The sequence below is a fragment of the Caretta caretta genome, chromosome 2 (genome assembly GCF_965140235.1).
Source record: "Caretta caretta isolate rCarCar2 chromosome 2, rCarCar1.hap1, whole genome shotgun sequence".
In the NCBI taxonomy this organism is placed as follows: Eukaryota; Metazoa; Chordata; order Testudines; family Cheloniidae; genus Caretta; species Caretta caretta.
The window spans coordinates 270,792,739-270,806,698 of NC_134207.1; the positions used below are offsets into that span (position 1 = coordinate 270,792,739).

At 74.1% G+C, this 13,960-nt stretch overlaps 1 protein-coding gene across 6 annotated transcripts in view; it reads left to right on the forward strand.

The window, feature by feature from the left end:
- Positions 1-11,560: 11,560 nt before the first annotated feature.
- SLC4A2 (solute carrier family 4 member 2) overlaps positions 11,561-13,960 on the forward strand; it is a 104,796-nt gene continuing 102,396 nt past the window's right edge. For 4 of the 6 annotated variants that reach the window (XM_075126132.1, XM_075126126.1, XM_075126125.1 and 1 more), the window contains exons 1-2: positions 12,878-13,255; positions 13,473-13,556. The gene's annotated coding sequence lies outside the window, so the exon portion shown is untranslated. Of the gene's footprint in view, positions 11,604-12,877; positions 13,256-13,472; positions 13,557-13,960 lie in introns of those variants that run through there. The other 2 variants (XM_075126124.1, XM_075126127.1) reach the window with 2 other exon arrangements.

Genomic DNA, 13,960 nt, shown 5'->3' on the forward strand with positions numbered 1-13,960 from the left:
GCCCCCGCGCGGCCCCGCCCCCTCACGCTGCTCCCGGCAGCCCCCGCGCGGCCCCGCCCCCTCACGCTGCTCCCGACAGCCCCCGCGCGGCCCCGCCCCCCTCACGCTGCTCCCGGCAGCCCCCGCGCGGCCCCGCCCCCTCACGCAGCTCCCGACAGCCCCCGCGCGGCCCCGCCCCCTCACGCTGCTCCCGGCAGCCCCCGCGCGGCCCCGCCCCCTCACGCTGCTCCCGACAGCCCCCGCGCGGCCCCGCCCCCCTCACGCTGCTCCCGGCAGCCCCCGCGCGGCCCCGCCCCCTCACGCTGCTCCCGGCAGCCCCCGCGCGGCCCCGCCCCCTCACGCTGCTCCCGGCAGCCCCCGCGCGGCCCCGCCCCCTCACGCTGCTCCCGGCAGCCCCCGCCCCCCTCACGCAGCTCCCGGCAGGCCCCGCGCGGCCCCGCCCCCTCACGCTGCTCCCGGCAGCCCCCGCGCGGCCCCGCCCCCCTCACGCAGCTCCCGGCAGGCCCCGCGCGGCCCCGCCCCCTCACGCTGCTCCCGGCAGCCCCCGCGCGGCCCCGCCCCCTCACGCTGCTCCCGGCAGCCCCCGCGCGGCCCCGCCCCCTCACGCTGCTCCCGGCAGCCCCCGCGGCTCACTCCCCCCACGGCTCCTGGAAGCCCCCGCGCGGCCCCGCCCGGACTACAGCTCCCGGCAGCCCCCGCGCGGCCCCGCCCGGACTACAGCTCCCGGCAGCCCCCGCGCGGCCCCGCCCCCTCGCACAGCTCCCGGCAGCCCCCGCGGCTCACTCCCCCCACGGCTCCCGGAAGCCCCGCGCTTCCAGCCCGGGCTGGGTGCTTGTTGTCCCGGCCGGCCCGCCCCAGTGGTCTCTACTGCCCGCCCCTCCCCCCCGCCACGGCCCGGCCCGTGGGGGCCCGGCCCGCCCCTCCCCCCCCCGCCACGGCCCGGCCTGTGGGGGCCTGTCGTGCCCCGCAATGGCCCGCCACGGCCCCCCCCCCGCCACGGCCCGGCCTGTGGGGGCCTGTCCTGCCCCGCAATGGCCCGGCCTGTGGGGGCCTGTCGTGCCCCGCAATGGCCCGCCACGGCCCCCCCCCCGCCACGGCCCGGCCTGTGGGGGCCTGTCCTGCCCCGCAATGGCCCGGCCTGTGGGGGCCTGTCGTGCCCCGCAATGGCCCGCCACGGCCCCCCCCCCCGCCACGGCCCCCCCCCCCGCCACGGCCCGGCCTGCTTGGAGAAGCCTGAGCTCCACGCTCTGCCTCCAGGTGCCCGGGGAAATTCACGGAGGGGCAGGGTGTTCCCAGCGCCTGTCACCTGCTCAGCGTGCGTGTGCCGCAGAGCCTTCCCCGAGAGCCGCTGGGCAATGGCTCTGGGCCACAGCGGGACAATCATTCTCTAACTGGGTCGCGTTAGGCTGGAAACTGGGTGACTGCAGCAGGCGTAGAAGGACCCCGCCAGCCAGCTCTGAGGCCAGAATCTCCTTCCCTAGAGGTGTTTAAGGTCAGGCTTGACAAAGCCCTGGCTGGGATGATTTAGTTGGGGATTGGCCCTGCTTTGAGCAGGGGGTGGGACTAGATGGCCTCCTGAGGTCCCTTCCAACCCTGATATTCTATGATTCTGTGACCAGCAGGAGTGCTGGGGCAGCACAGGCTGGACAGCCTGGCCAGGGAGCCTAGGGGTGCGCACCAGCAGGCAGCCCGGGCTACCATGGCTTCCTTGCGTTTGCTACCCAAGCTCGCTTGCTTGCTGAGGTATCTTCACCGCTGTGGCAGTCACACGCTGCGATCCCAGTGTGCACAGACCTGTAGTCAGCAGCATCGCAAAGCCCCAAGACCAGATCTCTTGTCTGTATGTCGGTGCCTAGACGCTGACTGGTCACCTCTCAACCTCAATAACTTGAATCAATTGAGCTCCTCTGGCCTTGCATTATCAGGCTTGTTTTCCAGCCCTGGGTCATTCCTGTGGCCCCCCATTTCCACTCTCCAGTTTTTCCACCTCCTTCTCGAAGTGTGGACACCAGAAGGGCCTGCAGTATTCTACTAGTGATCTGATCAGGATCATGTCCCTATTTCCACTTGATAGTCCTTTTTACACAGCCAAGGCGTCATGGAGTCCCCGGGCGCTGCTCTGGAACTGCTCCCAGTGAAGCCAGGCAGGACTCTGGGGAAGCCTCCTCTTCCCAGGGCAAGAAGCTTACACAACTCCGACCTTCCTGGGTCTGACCTCGGAGCATTCAGCATCCATGTCCACACCATGCACTTCCCACCACGAGTCCGCCCAGGCAGGGTCCTGGGGAAGCCAGAGGGTCCTGCCCCCCAACTCCGCAGTCAGACAAGACTCTCAGCCAGCCAGTAAAATAGAAGTTTTATTAGACGACAGGAACATGGTCTAACACAGAGCTTGTAGGTGCAGAGAACAGGACCCCTCAGTCAGGTCTGTCTTGGGGGGCAGGGAGGTCAGAGCCCTAGCTGAGCCTCCCCTCATATCCCCAGCCAGCTCCAAACTGAAACTCTCCAGCCCCTCCTCTCCTTTGTCTTGTTCCCAGGCCAGGAGGCCACCTGATCTCTCTGTTCTCCAACCCCTTCAGTTGGCCCCTTGCAGAGGAGGGGCCCAGGCCATCAGTGGCCAGGAGACAGGGTGTCGGCCATTCTTTGTGCAGACACAATCACACTGGCCCCCTAGGGCTCTGCCCCAATCACACACCCTTATCCTGACACTTAGATACTTAAGATCTGCATAGGGGAAACTGAGGCACCCACACAGTATTCAGAGAAAACATTAAAAACAGTCCCACTTCGTCACATCAGGATCACATTAGCCCTTTACACCACAGCCTGGCACCGAGAACTCATGTCTACAGTGACCCTGTGTGGGGCTGGTTGGGGGTCAGGGGCTGGGATTCGGGGGGGCTTAGGGCTGGAACTGGAATTGGGGGGCTGGTGGTGTGTCCCAGTGTGTGGGGTGTGTTGTGGGTCTCGGTGCAGGGGGCTGGGATCTGGGGGTCTTGGGGTGGGGGGCTGGTGGTGGGTCGCTGTGTGGGGCACTTTGGGGGGTTGGGGGCTGGGATTTGGGGGGGCTGAGGGCTGGGATCTGGGCGTCTTGGGGTTGGAGGCTGGTGGTGGGGCTGGGATTTGGGGGGCTCAGGGTGGGAGGCTGGTGGGGGGGTCTGTGCATGGGGTGTGTTGCGGGTCTTGGTGCAGGGGGCTGGGATCTGGGGGTCTTAGGACAGGGATCTGGTGGTGGGTCCCAGTGTGTGGGGTGGATTGGAGGTCTTGGGGTGTGGGGCAGTTTGGGGGGGGTCGGGGCTGGGACTAGAGATGGGGGGCTGGGGGGTCAGTCTCAATGTGTTGGGGGTCTTGGGGCAGGGGGCTGGGATCTGGAGGTCTCGGGGCAGGGGGCTGGTGAGGGTCTGTGTGTGGGGCGGGTTGGGGGTCTTGGGGCAGGGGGCTGGGATTTGGGGGGCAGGGGTTGGTGAGGGGGTCTGTGTGTGGGGCGGGTTGGGGGTCTTGGGGCAGGGGGCTGGGATCTGGGGGCGGGGGGCCGGTGGGGGGTCTGTGTGTGGGGCGGGTGGGGGGTCTTGGGGCAGGGGGCTGGGATCTGGGGGGCTGGGAGCTGGGGGGCTCGGGGCGGGTGGGGGGTCTGTGTGTGGGGTGGGTGGGGGGTCTTGGGGCAGGGGGCTGGGATCTGGGGGGCTGGGAGCTGGGGGGCTCGGGGCGGGTGGGGGGTCTTGGGGCAGGGGGCTGGGATCTGGGGGGCTCGGGGCGGGTGGGGGGTTTTGGGGAGGGGGCTGGGGTCTGGGGGCGGGGGGCTGGTGTGGGGTCTGTGTGTGGGGCGGGTTGGGGGTTTTGGGGAGGGGGCTGGGATCTGGGGGGCTCTGGGCGGGTGGGGGGGTCTGTGTGTGGGGTGGGTGGGGGGTCTTGGGGAGGGGGCTGGGATCTGGGGGACTCGGGGCGGGTGGGGGGTCTTGGGGCAAGGGGCTGGGATCTGGGGAGCTCGGGGCGGGTCTGTGTGTGGGGCGGGTTGGGGGTTTTGGGGAGGGGGCTGGGATCTGGGGGGCTCGGGGCGGGTGGGGGGTCTTGGGGCAAGGGGCTGGGATCTGGGGGGCGGGGGGCTGGTGGAGGGTCTGTGTGTGGGGCGGGTTGGGGGTTTTGGGGAGGGGGCTGGGATCTGGGGGGCTCTGGGCGGGTGGGGGGGTCTGTGTGGGGGGTGGGTGGGGGGGTCTTGGGGCAGGGGGCTGGGATCTGGGGGTGGGGGGCTGGTGGGGGGGTCTGTGTGTGGGGCGGGTTGGGGTTCTTGGGGAGGGGGCTGGGATCTGGGGGGCTCGGGGCGGGTGGGGGGGTCTGTGTGTGGGGCGGGTTGGAGGTTTTGGGGAGGGGCTGGGATCTGGGGGGCTCGGGGCGGGTGGGGGGTCTTGGGGAGGGGGCTGGGATCTGGGGGGCTCGGGGCGGGTGGGGGGTCTATGTGTGGGGCGGGTGGGGGGTCTTGGGGCAGGGGGCTGGGATCTGGGGGCGGGGGGCTGGTGGGGGGGTCTGTGTGTGGGGCGGGTTGGGGGTTTTGGGGAGGGGCTGGGATCTGGGGGGCTCGGGGCGGGTGGGGGGTCTTGGGGCAGGGGGCTGGGGGGCTGGGATCTGGGGGGCTCTGTGTGTGGGGCTGGTGGGGGGTCTGTGTGTGGGGCGGGTTGGGGTTCTTGGGGAGGGGGCTGGGATCTGGGGGGCGGGGGGCTGGGGGGGTCTGTGTGTGGGGCGGGTTGGGGGTTTTGGGGAGGGGCTGGGATCTGGGGGGCTCGGGGCGGGTGGGGGGTCTTGGGGAGGGGGCTGGGATCTGGGGGGCTCGGGGCGGGTGGGGGGTCTGTGTGTGGGGCGGGTGGGAGGTCTTGGGGCAGGTGGCTGGGATCTGGGGGGCTGGGAGCTGGGGGGCTCGGGGGTCTGTGTGTGGGGCGGGTTGGGGGTTTTGGGGAGGGGCTGGGATCTGGGGGGCTCGGGGCGGGTGGGGGGTCTTGGGGAGGGGGCTGGGATCTGGGGGGCTCGGGGCGGGTGGGGGGTCTGTGTGTGGGGCGGGTGGGGGGTCTTGGGGCAGGGGGCTGGGATCTGGGGGCGGGGGGCTGGTGGGGGGGTCTGTGTGTGGGGCGGGTTGGGGGTTTTGGGGAGGGGCTGGGATCTGGGGGGCTCTGTGTGTGGGGCTGGTGGGGGGGTCTGTGTGTGGGGCGGGTTGGGGTTCTTGGGGAGGGGGCTGGGATCTGGGGGGCGGGGGGCTGGGGGGGTCTGTGTGTGGGGCGGGTTGGGGGTTTTGGGGAGGGGCTGGGATCTGGGGGGCTCGGGGCGGGTGGGGGGTCTTGGGGCAGGGGGCTGGGATCTGGGGGCGGGGGGCTGGTGTGGGGGTCTGTGTGTGGGGCGGGTTGGGGGTTTTGGGGAGGGGCTGGGATCTGGGGGGCTCGGGGCGGGTGGGGGGTCTTGGGGCAGGGGGCTGGGATCTGGGGGGCTCGGGGCGGGTGGGGGGTCTGTGTGTGGGGCGGGTGGGGGGTCTTGGGGCAGGGGGCTGGGATCTGGGGGGCTGGGAGCTGGGGGGCTCGGAGCGGGTGGGGGGTCTGTGTGTGGGGTGGGTGGGGGGTCTTGGGGCAGGGGGCTGGGATCTGGGGGGCTCGGAGCTGGGGGGCTCGGGGCGGGTGGGGGGTCTGTGTGTGGGGCGGGTGGGGGGTCTTGGGGCAGGGGGCTGGGATCTGGGGGGCTGGGAGCTGGGGGGCTCGGGGCGGGTGGGGGGTCTTGGGGCAGGGGGCTGGGATCTGGGGGGCTGGGAGCTGGGGGGCTCGGGGCGGGTGGGGGGTCTGTGTGTGGGGCGGGTGGGGGGTCTTGGGGCAGGGGGCTGGGATCTGGGGAGCTGGGAGCTGCGGGGCTCGGGGCGGGTGGGGGGTCTGTGTGTGGGGCGGGTGGGGGGTCTTGGGGCAGGGGGCTGGGATCTGGGGGGCTGGGAGCTGGGGGGCTCGGGGCGGGTGGGGGGTCTGTGTGTGGGGCGGGTGGGGGGTCTTGGGGCAGGGGGCTGGGATCTGGGGGGCTGGGAGCTGGGGGGCTCGGGGCGGGTGGGGGGTCTGTGTGTGGGGCGGGTGGGGGGTCTTGGGGCAGCGGGCTGGGATCTGGGGGGCTGGGAGCTGGGGGGCTCGGGGCGGGTGGGGGGTCTTGGGGCAGGGGGCTGGGATCTGGGGGGCTGGGAGCTGGGGGGCTCGGGGCGGGTGGGGGGTCTGTGTGTGGGGCGGGTGGGGGGTCTTGGGGCAGGGGGCTGGGATCTGGGGGGCTGGGAGCTGCGGGGCTCGGGGCGGGTGGGGGGTCTGTGTGTGGGGCGGGTGGGGGGTCTTGGGGCAGGGGGCTGGGATCTGGGGGGCTGGGAGCTGGGGGGCTCGGGGCGGGTGGGGGGTCTGTGTGTGGGGCGGGTGGGGGGGTCTTGGGGCAGGGGGCTGGGATCTGGGGGGCTGGGAGCTGGGGGGCTCGGGGCGGGTGGGGGGTCTGTGTGTGGGGCGGGTGGGGGGGTCTTGGGGCAGGGGGCTGGGATCTGGGGGGCTCGGGGCGGGTGGGGGGTCTGTGTGTGGGGCGGGTGGGGGGTCTTGGGGCAGGGGGCTGGGATCTGGGAGGCTGGGAGGCTCGGGGCGGGTGGGGGGGTCTTGGGGCAGGGGGCTGGGATCTGGGGGGCTGGGAGCTGGGGGGCTCGGGGCGGGTGGGGGGTCTTGGGGCAGGGGGCTGGGATCTGGGGGGCTGGGAGCTGCGGGGCTCGGGGCGGGTGGGGGGTCTTGGGGCAGGGGGCTGGGATCTGGGGGGCTGGGAGCTGGGGGGCTCGGGGCGGGTGGGGGGTCTGTGTGTGGGGCGGGTGGGGGGGTCTTGGGGCAGGGGGCTGGGATCTGGGGGGCTGGGAGCTGGGGGGCTCGGGGCGGGTGGGGGGTCTGTGTGTGGGGCGGGTGGGGGGGTCTTGGGGCAGGGGGCTGGGATCTGGGGGGCTCGGGGCGGGTGGGGGGTCTGTGTGTGGGGCGGGTGGGGGGTCTTGGGGCAGGGGGCTGGGATCTGGGGGGCTGGGAGGCTCGGGGCGGGTGGGGGGGTCTTGGGGCAGGGGGCTGGGATCTGGGGGGCTGGGAGCTGGGGGGCTCGGGGCGGGTGGGGGGTCTGTGTGTGGGGCGGGTGGGGGGTCTTGGGGCAGGGGGCTGGGATCTGGGGGGCTGGGAGCTGGGGGGCTCGGGGCGGGTGGGGGGTCTTGGGGCAGGGGGCTGGGATCTGGGGGGCTGGGAGCTGGGGGGCTCGGGGCGGGTGGGGGGTCTTGGGGCAGGGGGCTGGGAGCTGGGGGGCTCGGGGCGGGTGGGGGGTCTGTGTGTGGGGCGGGTGGGGGGTCTTGGGGCAGGGGGCTGGGAGCTGGGGGGCTCGGGGCGGGTGGGGGGTCTGTGTGTGGGGCGGGTGGGGGGTCTTGGGGCAGGGGGCTGGGATCTGGGGGGCTGGGAGCTGGGGGGCTCGGGGCGGGTGGGGGGTCTTGGGGCAGGGGGCTGGGATCTGGGGGGCTGGGAGCTGCGGGGCTCGGGGCGGGTGGGGGGTCTTGGGGCAGGGGGCTGGGATCTGGGGGGCTGGGAGCTGGGGGGCTCGGGGCGGGTGGGGGGTCTTGGGGCAGGGGGCTGGGATCTGGGGGGCTGGGAGCTGGGGGGCTCGGGGCGGGTGGGGGGTCTGTGTGTGGGGCGGGTGGGGGGTCTTGGGGCAGGGGGCTGGGATCTGGGGGGCTGGGAGCTGGGGGGCTCGGGGCGGGTGGGGGGTCTTGGGGCAGGGGGCTGGGATCTGGGGGGCTGGGAGCTGGGGGGCTCGGGGCGGGTGGGGGGTCTTGGGGCAGGGGGCTGGGAGCTGCGGGGCTCGGGGCGGGTGGGGGGTCTTGGGGCAGGGGGCTGGGATCTGGGGGGCTGGGAGCTGCGGGGCTCGGGGCGGGTGGGGGGTCTTGGGGCAGGGGGCTGGGATCTGGGGGGCTGGGAGCTGCGGGGCTCGGGGCGGGTGGGGGGTCTTGGGGCAGGGGGCTGGGATCTGGGGGGCTGGGAGCTGGGGGGCTCGGGGCGGGTGGGGGGTCTTGGGGCAGGGGGCTGGGATCTGGGGGGCTGGGAGCTGGGGGGCTCGGGGCGGGTGGGGGGTCTTGGGGCAGGGGGCTGGGATCTGGGGGGCTGGGAGCTGGGGGGCTCGGGGCGGGTGGGGGGTCTTGGGGCAGGGGGCTGGGAGCTGCGGGGCTCGGGGCGGGTGGGGGGTCTTGGGGCAGGGGGCTGGGATCTGGGGGGCTGGGAGCTGCGGGGCTCGGGGCGGGTGGGGGGTCTTGGGGCAGGGGGCTGGGATCTGGGGGGCTGGGAGCTGCGGGGCTCGGGGCGGGTGGGGGGTCTTGGGGCAGGGGGCTGGGATCTGGGGGGCTGGGAGCTGCGGGGCTCGGGGCGGGTGGGGGGTCTTGGGGCAGGGGGCTGGGATCTGGGGGGCTGGGAGTTGGGGGCTCGGGGCGGGTGGGGGGTCTTGGGGCAGGGGGCTGGGATCTGGGGGGCTGGGAGCTGGGGGGCTCGGGGCGGGTGGGGGGTCTTGGGGCAGGGGGCTGGGATCTGGGGGGCTGGGAGCTGGGGGGCTCGGGGCGGGTGGGGGGTCTTGGGGCAGGGGGCTGGGATCTGGGGGGCTGGGAGCTGCGGGGCTCGGGGCGGGTGGGGGGTCTTGGGGCAGGGGGCTGGGATCTGGGGGGCTGGGAGTTGGGGGCTCGGGGCGGGTGGGGGGTCTTGGGGCAGGGGGCTGGGATCTGGGGGGCTGGGAGCTGGGGGGCTCGGGGCGGGTGGGGGGTCTTGGGGCAGGGGGCTGGGATCTGGGGGGCTGGGAGCTGGGGGGCTCGGGGCGGGTGGGTGTCTTGGGGCAGGGGGCTGGGAGCTGCGGGGCTCGGGGTGGGTGGGGGGTCTTGGTGCAGGGGGCTGGGATCTGGGGGGCTGGGAGCTGCGGGGCTCGGGGCGGGTGGGGGGTCTTGGGGCAGGGGGCTGGGATCTGGGGGGCTGGGATCTGCGGGGCTCGGGGCGGGTGGGGGATCTTGGGGCAGGGGGCTGGGAGCTGCGGGGCTCGGGGCGGGTGGGGGGTCTTGGGGCAGGGGGGCTGGGAGCTGGGGGGCTCGGGGCGGGTGGGGGGTCTTGGGGCAGGGGGCTGGGATCTGGGGGGCTGGGAGCTGGGGGGCTCGGGGCGGGTGGGGGGTCTTGGGGCAGGGGGCTGGGATCTGGGGGGCTGGGAGCTGCGGGGCTCGGGGCGGGTGGGGGGTCTTGGGGCAGGGGGCTGGGATCTGGGGGGCTGGGAGCTGCGGGGCTCGGGGCGGGTGGGGGGTCTTGGGGCAGGGGGCTGGGATCTGGGGGGCTGGGAGCTGGGGGGCTCGGGGCGGGTGGGGGGTCTTGGGGCAGGGGGCTGGGATCTGGGGGGCTCGGGGCGGGTGGGGGGTCTTGGGGCAGGGGGCTGGGATCTGGGGGGCTGGGAGCTGCGGGGCTCGGGGCGGGTGGGGGGTCTTGGGGCAGGGGGCTGGGATCTGGGGGGCTGGGAGCTGGGGGGCTCGGGGCGGGTGGGGGGTCTGTGTGTGGGGCGGGTGGGGGGTCTTGGGGCAGGGGGCTGGGGTCTGGGGGGCTGGGAGCTGCGGGGCTCGGGGCGGGTGGGGGGTCTTGGGGCTGGGAGCTGCGGGGCTCGGGGCGGGTGGGGGGTCTTGGGGCAGGGGGCTGGGATCTGGGGGGCTGGGAGCTGGGGGGCTCGGGGCGGGTGGGGGGTCTGTGTGTGGGGCGGGTGGGGGGTCTTGGGGCAGGGGGCTGGGGTCTGGGGGGCTGGGAGCTGCGGGGCTCGGGGCGGGTGGGGGGTCTTGGGGCTGGGAGCTGCGGGGCTCGGGGCGGGTGGGGGGTCTTGGGGCAGGGGGCTGGGATCTGGGGGGCTGGGAGCTGGGGGGCTCGGGGCGGGTGGGGGGTCTTGGGGCAGGGGGCTGGGATCTGGGGGGCTGGGAGCTGCGGGGCTCGGGGCGGGTGGGGGGTCTTGGGGCAGGGGGCTGGGATCTGGGGGGCTGGGAGCTGGGGGGCTCGGGGCGGGTGGGGGGTCTTGGGGCAGGGGGCTGGGATCTGGGGGGCTCGGGGCGGGTGGGGGGTCTTGGGGCAGGGGGCTGGGATCTGGGGGGCTGGGAGCTGCGGGGCTTGGGGCGGGTGGGGGGTCTTGGGGCAGGGGGCTGGGATCTGGGGGGCTGGGAGCTGGGGGGCTCGGGGCGGGTGGGGGGTCTGTGTGTGGGGCGGGTGGGGGGTCTTGGGGCAGGGGGCTGGGGTCTGGGGGGCTGGGAGCTGCGGGGCTCGGGGCGGGTGGGGGGTCTTGGGGCTGGGAGCTGCGGGGCTCGGGGCGGGTGGGGGGTCTTGGGGCAGGGGGCTGGGATCTGGGGGGCTGGGAGCTGGGGGGCTCGGGGCGGGTGGGGGGTCTTGGGGCAGGGGGCTGGGATCTGGGGGGCTGGGAGCTGGGGGGCTCGGGGCGGGTGGGGGGTCTTGGGGCAGGGGGCTGGGATCTGGGGGGCTGGGAGCTGCGGGGCTCGGGGCGGGTGGGGGGTCTTGGGGCAGGGGGCTGGGATCTGGGGGGCTGGGAGCTGGGGGGCTCGGGGCGGGTGGGGGGTCTTGGGGCAGGGGGCTGGGATCTGGGGGGCTGGGAGCTGCGGGGCTCGGGGCGGGTGGGGGGTCTTGGGGCAGGGGGCTGGGATCTGGGGGGCTGGGATCTGGGGGGCTCGGGGCGGGTGGGGGGTCTTGGGGCAGGGGGCTGGGATCTGGGGGGCTGGGAGCTGCGGGGCTCGGGGCGGGTGGGGGGTCTTGGGGCAGGGGGCTGGGATCTGGGGGGCTGGGAGCTGCGGGGCTCGGGGCGGGTGGGGGGTCTTGGGGCAGGGGGCTGGGATCTGGGGGGCTGGGAGCTGGGGGGCTCGGGGCGGGTGGGGGGTCTTGGGGCAGGGGGCTGGGATCTGGGGGGCTGGGAGCTGCGGGGCTCGGGGCGGGTGGGGGGTCTTGGGGCAGGGGGCTGGGATCTGGGGGGCTGGGATCTGGGGGGCTCGGGGCGGGTGGGGGGTCTTGGGGCAGGGGGCTGGGATCTGGGGGGCTGGGAGCTGCGGGGCTCGGGGCGGGTGGGGGGTCTTGGGGCAGGGGGCTGGGATCTGGGGGGCTGGGATCTGGGGGGCTCGGGGCGGGTGGGGGGTCTTGGGGCAGGGGGCTGGGATCTGGGGGGCTGGGAGCTGCGGGGCTCGGGGCGGGTGGGGGGTCTTGGGGCAGGGGGCTGGGATCTGGGGGGCTGGGAGCTGCGGGGCTCGGGGCGGGTGGGGGGTCTTGGGGCAGGGGGCTGGGATCTGGGGGGCTGGGAGCTGGGGGGCTCGGGGCGGGTGGGGGGTCTTGGGGCAGGGGGCTGGGATCTGGGGGGCTGGGAGCTGGGGGGCTCGGGGCGGGTGGGGGCCCGGGGGCTCCTCGGGCGGTCGGGCACGCGCATTCTCCTGACACGTGGAAAGTTTCAGCGCTCGGGACGCGCATCGCTCCTCCGCTGGCCCCGCCCCCTGCCTCGGGCGCGCGCTGGCCCAGCTCATCCCCGGGCACGCGGAGGAGGAGCCGCCTCCGGTAGGTTGGGGCGGGAGCGAGCTCCGCGCGCGGGAAGCGCGGCCCCGATGCCCGCTCAGGAGCCCGCAGCCCGTGGGGGGGGAATGACTGGGGGAGTGGAGCCGGGGGGCGCCGGCTGGCTGAGAGGGGGGGTGGCCAGGGAGCTGGGGGGGGGTATGGGGCGGGAGGATGCGTGGGATGGCCTGGCTGAGCAGGGGGGTGGCCAGGGAGCTGGGGGGGATATGGGGCGGGGGGGATGGATGGATGGATGGATGGGGTGGGGGGCATGGCCTGGCTGAGAGGGGGGGTGGCCAGGGAGCTGGGGGGGGGTATGGGGCGGGAGGATGCGTGGGATGGCCTGGCTGAGCAGGGGGGTGGCCAGGGAGCTAGGGGGGGATGGATGGGGTGGGGGGCATGGCCTGGCTGAGCAGGGGGGTGGCCAGGGAGCTGGGGGGGGTATGGGGCGGGAGGATGCGTGGGATGGCCTGGCTGAGCAGGGGGGTGGCCAGGGAGCTAGGGGGGGATGGATGGGGTGGGGGGCATGGCCTGGCTGAGCGGGGGGATTGCCAGGGAGCTGGGGGGGGATATGTGGCGGGAGGATGCATGGGGTGGGAGGCATGGCCTAGATGGGCGGGGGGGGGGATGGATGGCGTGGAGGTCATGGCCTGGCGGGGCAGGGGGGATGGATGGTGTGGAGGTCATGGCTTGGCGGGGCGGGGGGATGGCCAGGGAGCTGGGGGGGGGGGGGGGATATGGGGTGGAGGGCATGGCATGGCCTGGCTGAGGGGGGGGGAATGGCCAGGGAGCGTGTGGGGGGGATATGAGGTGAGGGGCATGGCTTGGCTGAGCGGGGGAATGGCCAGGGAGCGTGGGGGGGGGATATGAGGTGAGGGGCATGGCTTGGCTGAGCGGGGGAATGGCTAGGGAGCTGCGGGGGGGATATGGGGTGGCGGGCATGGCCTGGCTAAAGGGGGGAATGGCCAGGGAGCTGGGGGGATATGGGTGGGGGGCATGGCCTGGCTGAGCAGGGGGAATAGCCAGGGAGCTGGGGGGGGATATGGGGTGGGGGGCATGGCCTGGCTGAGCGGGGGAATGGCTAGGGAGCTGCGGGGGGGATATGGGTCCGGGGGCATGGCCTGGCTGAGCAGGGGGATGGCCAGGGTGCTGGGGGGAGTGGCTGGGGGGGGACAGAAATCTGAAAGGGCGAGCATGATGAACAGGGCCTGTGGGGAGTCGAGGGGGATACTGAGGGAATGGTGGGGGCAGGGGGTGTGCAGTGGGGCGGGGAGATTGGGAGGATGTGGGGCAGAGCAGTGCCTGGTTCCGGTCATGCTAATTCTCTGTGTTGTGGCAGCTCCCAGAAGGGGGCGTCGCTGTGCCATGAGCTGCAGCTGCTGGAAATGCCGCCCCGCAGGCCAGGGGGGCGCAGAGCCCAGTGGAGGCCGGGGGTGCCAGGCTGCAGAGCTTGCCGGGGCGGGGGCAGGTGTCAGGAAGGAAGCGAAGGGAAGGAGAATTGCCCGGGAATCCCTGCCAGGTCCCCTGCCTCGCTTTCCCCAGGCCTGCTGGAGTGCGGGCAGGGTAGCAGCTCACGCTGGATCCGCTTCGGATGGTGACGTGCCCTCAGGCTGGCGTCTGTCCTGTGTGGGCGCCGGTTTCCCTCTTGGAGTAACAGGGTCAGTGACTCTGAGCCCCCCTGGCGTGAACAGCCCTGGGCTCGGCACCAGGGGGTGGGCTCTCCCGGGCTGGTGGTGTGGGCGTGGGGGTGGGCAGGTGCTATTCGCTGGTGCCCAGCTGGGAGGCGGCTCCCCGTGGGATGGGGCTCTTGCGTAACCTTAGAAGCATGTTCATTCCCTCCAGGAAGAGGAACAAACTCTCCCTCTTGCCCTGCAGCCTCTGTTGGAGAAGGATCCCATCAGTGATTTCCTCCTGGAGCGCCCCCGGGCCAGGGCCACACCGTAGCCCTCGTGGAAGGAGGTGAGTCTAGCCTAGTACCCTGGACGGGGAGAGCTTCTGATGGTGGGGAATTCCCCAGGCAAGGGCCCTGACTGAGGGCGCAGAGGGGAGATCACCCCCCCAAAACTGGACCCTGCTTTGCACGGCCTGGGTTCCTGTGCAGCCGCCAGGGAGCATCCTGTGACTGCTCCGGCATCCTCTCCGTCCCCAGCTTATGCAGCTTCTCCTTCCTCAGTCGCTCTCTCGCCTCCAGCCCCCGCTCGCTGCTGCCCCCCCGACTTCCTCGGGCCTTGCCAGCTGTAAAGGAAACAAACTTGTCACTAACTCCCAAGAACTTTCTTCCTCCTCCCGCTGTTCCCACGTGCCCGGTCAGCCCGTAACCCCTGACCGCGTCCCCTCCTGCCGTTTTGCGCCCGCCTAGCCCG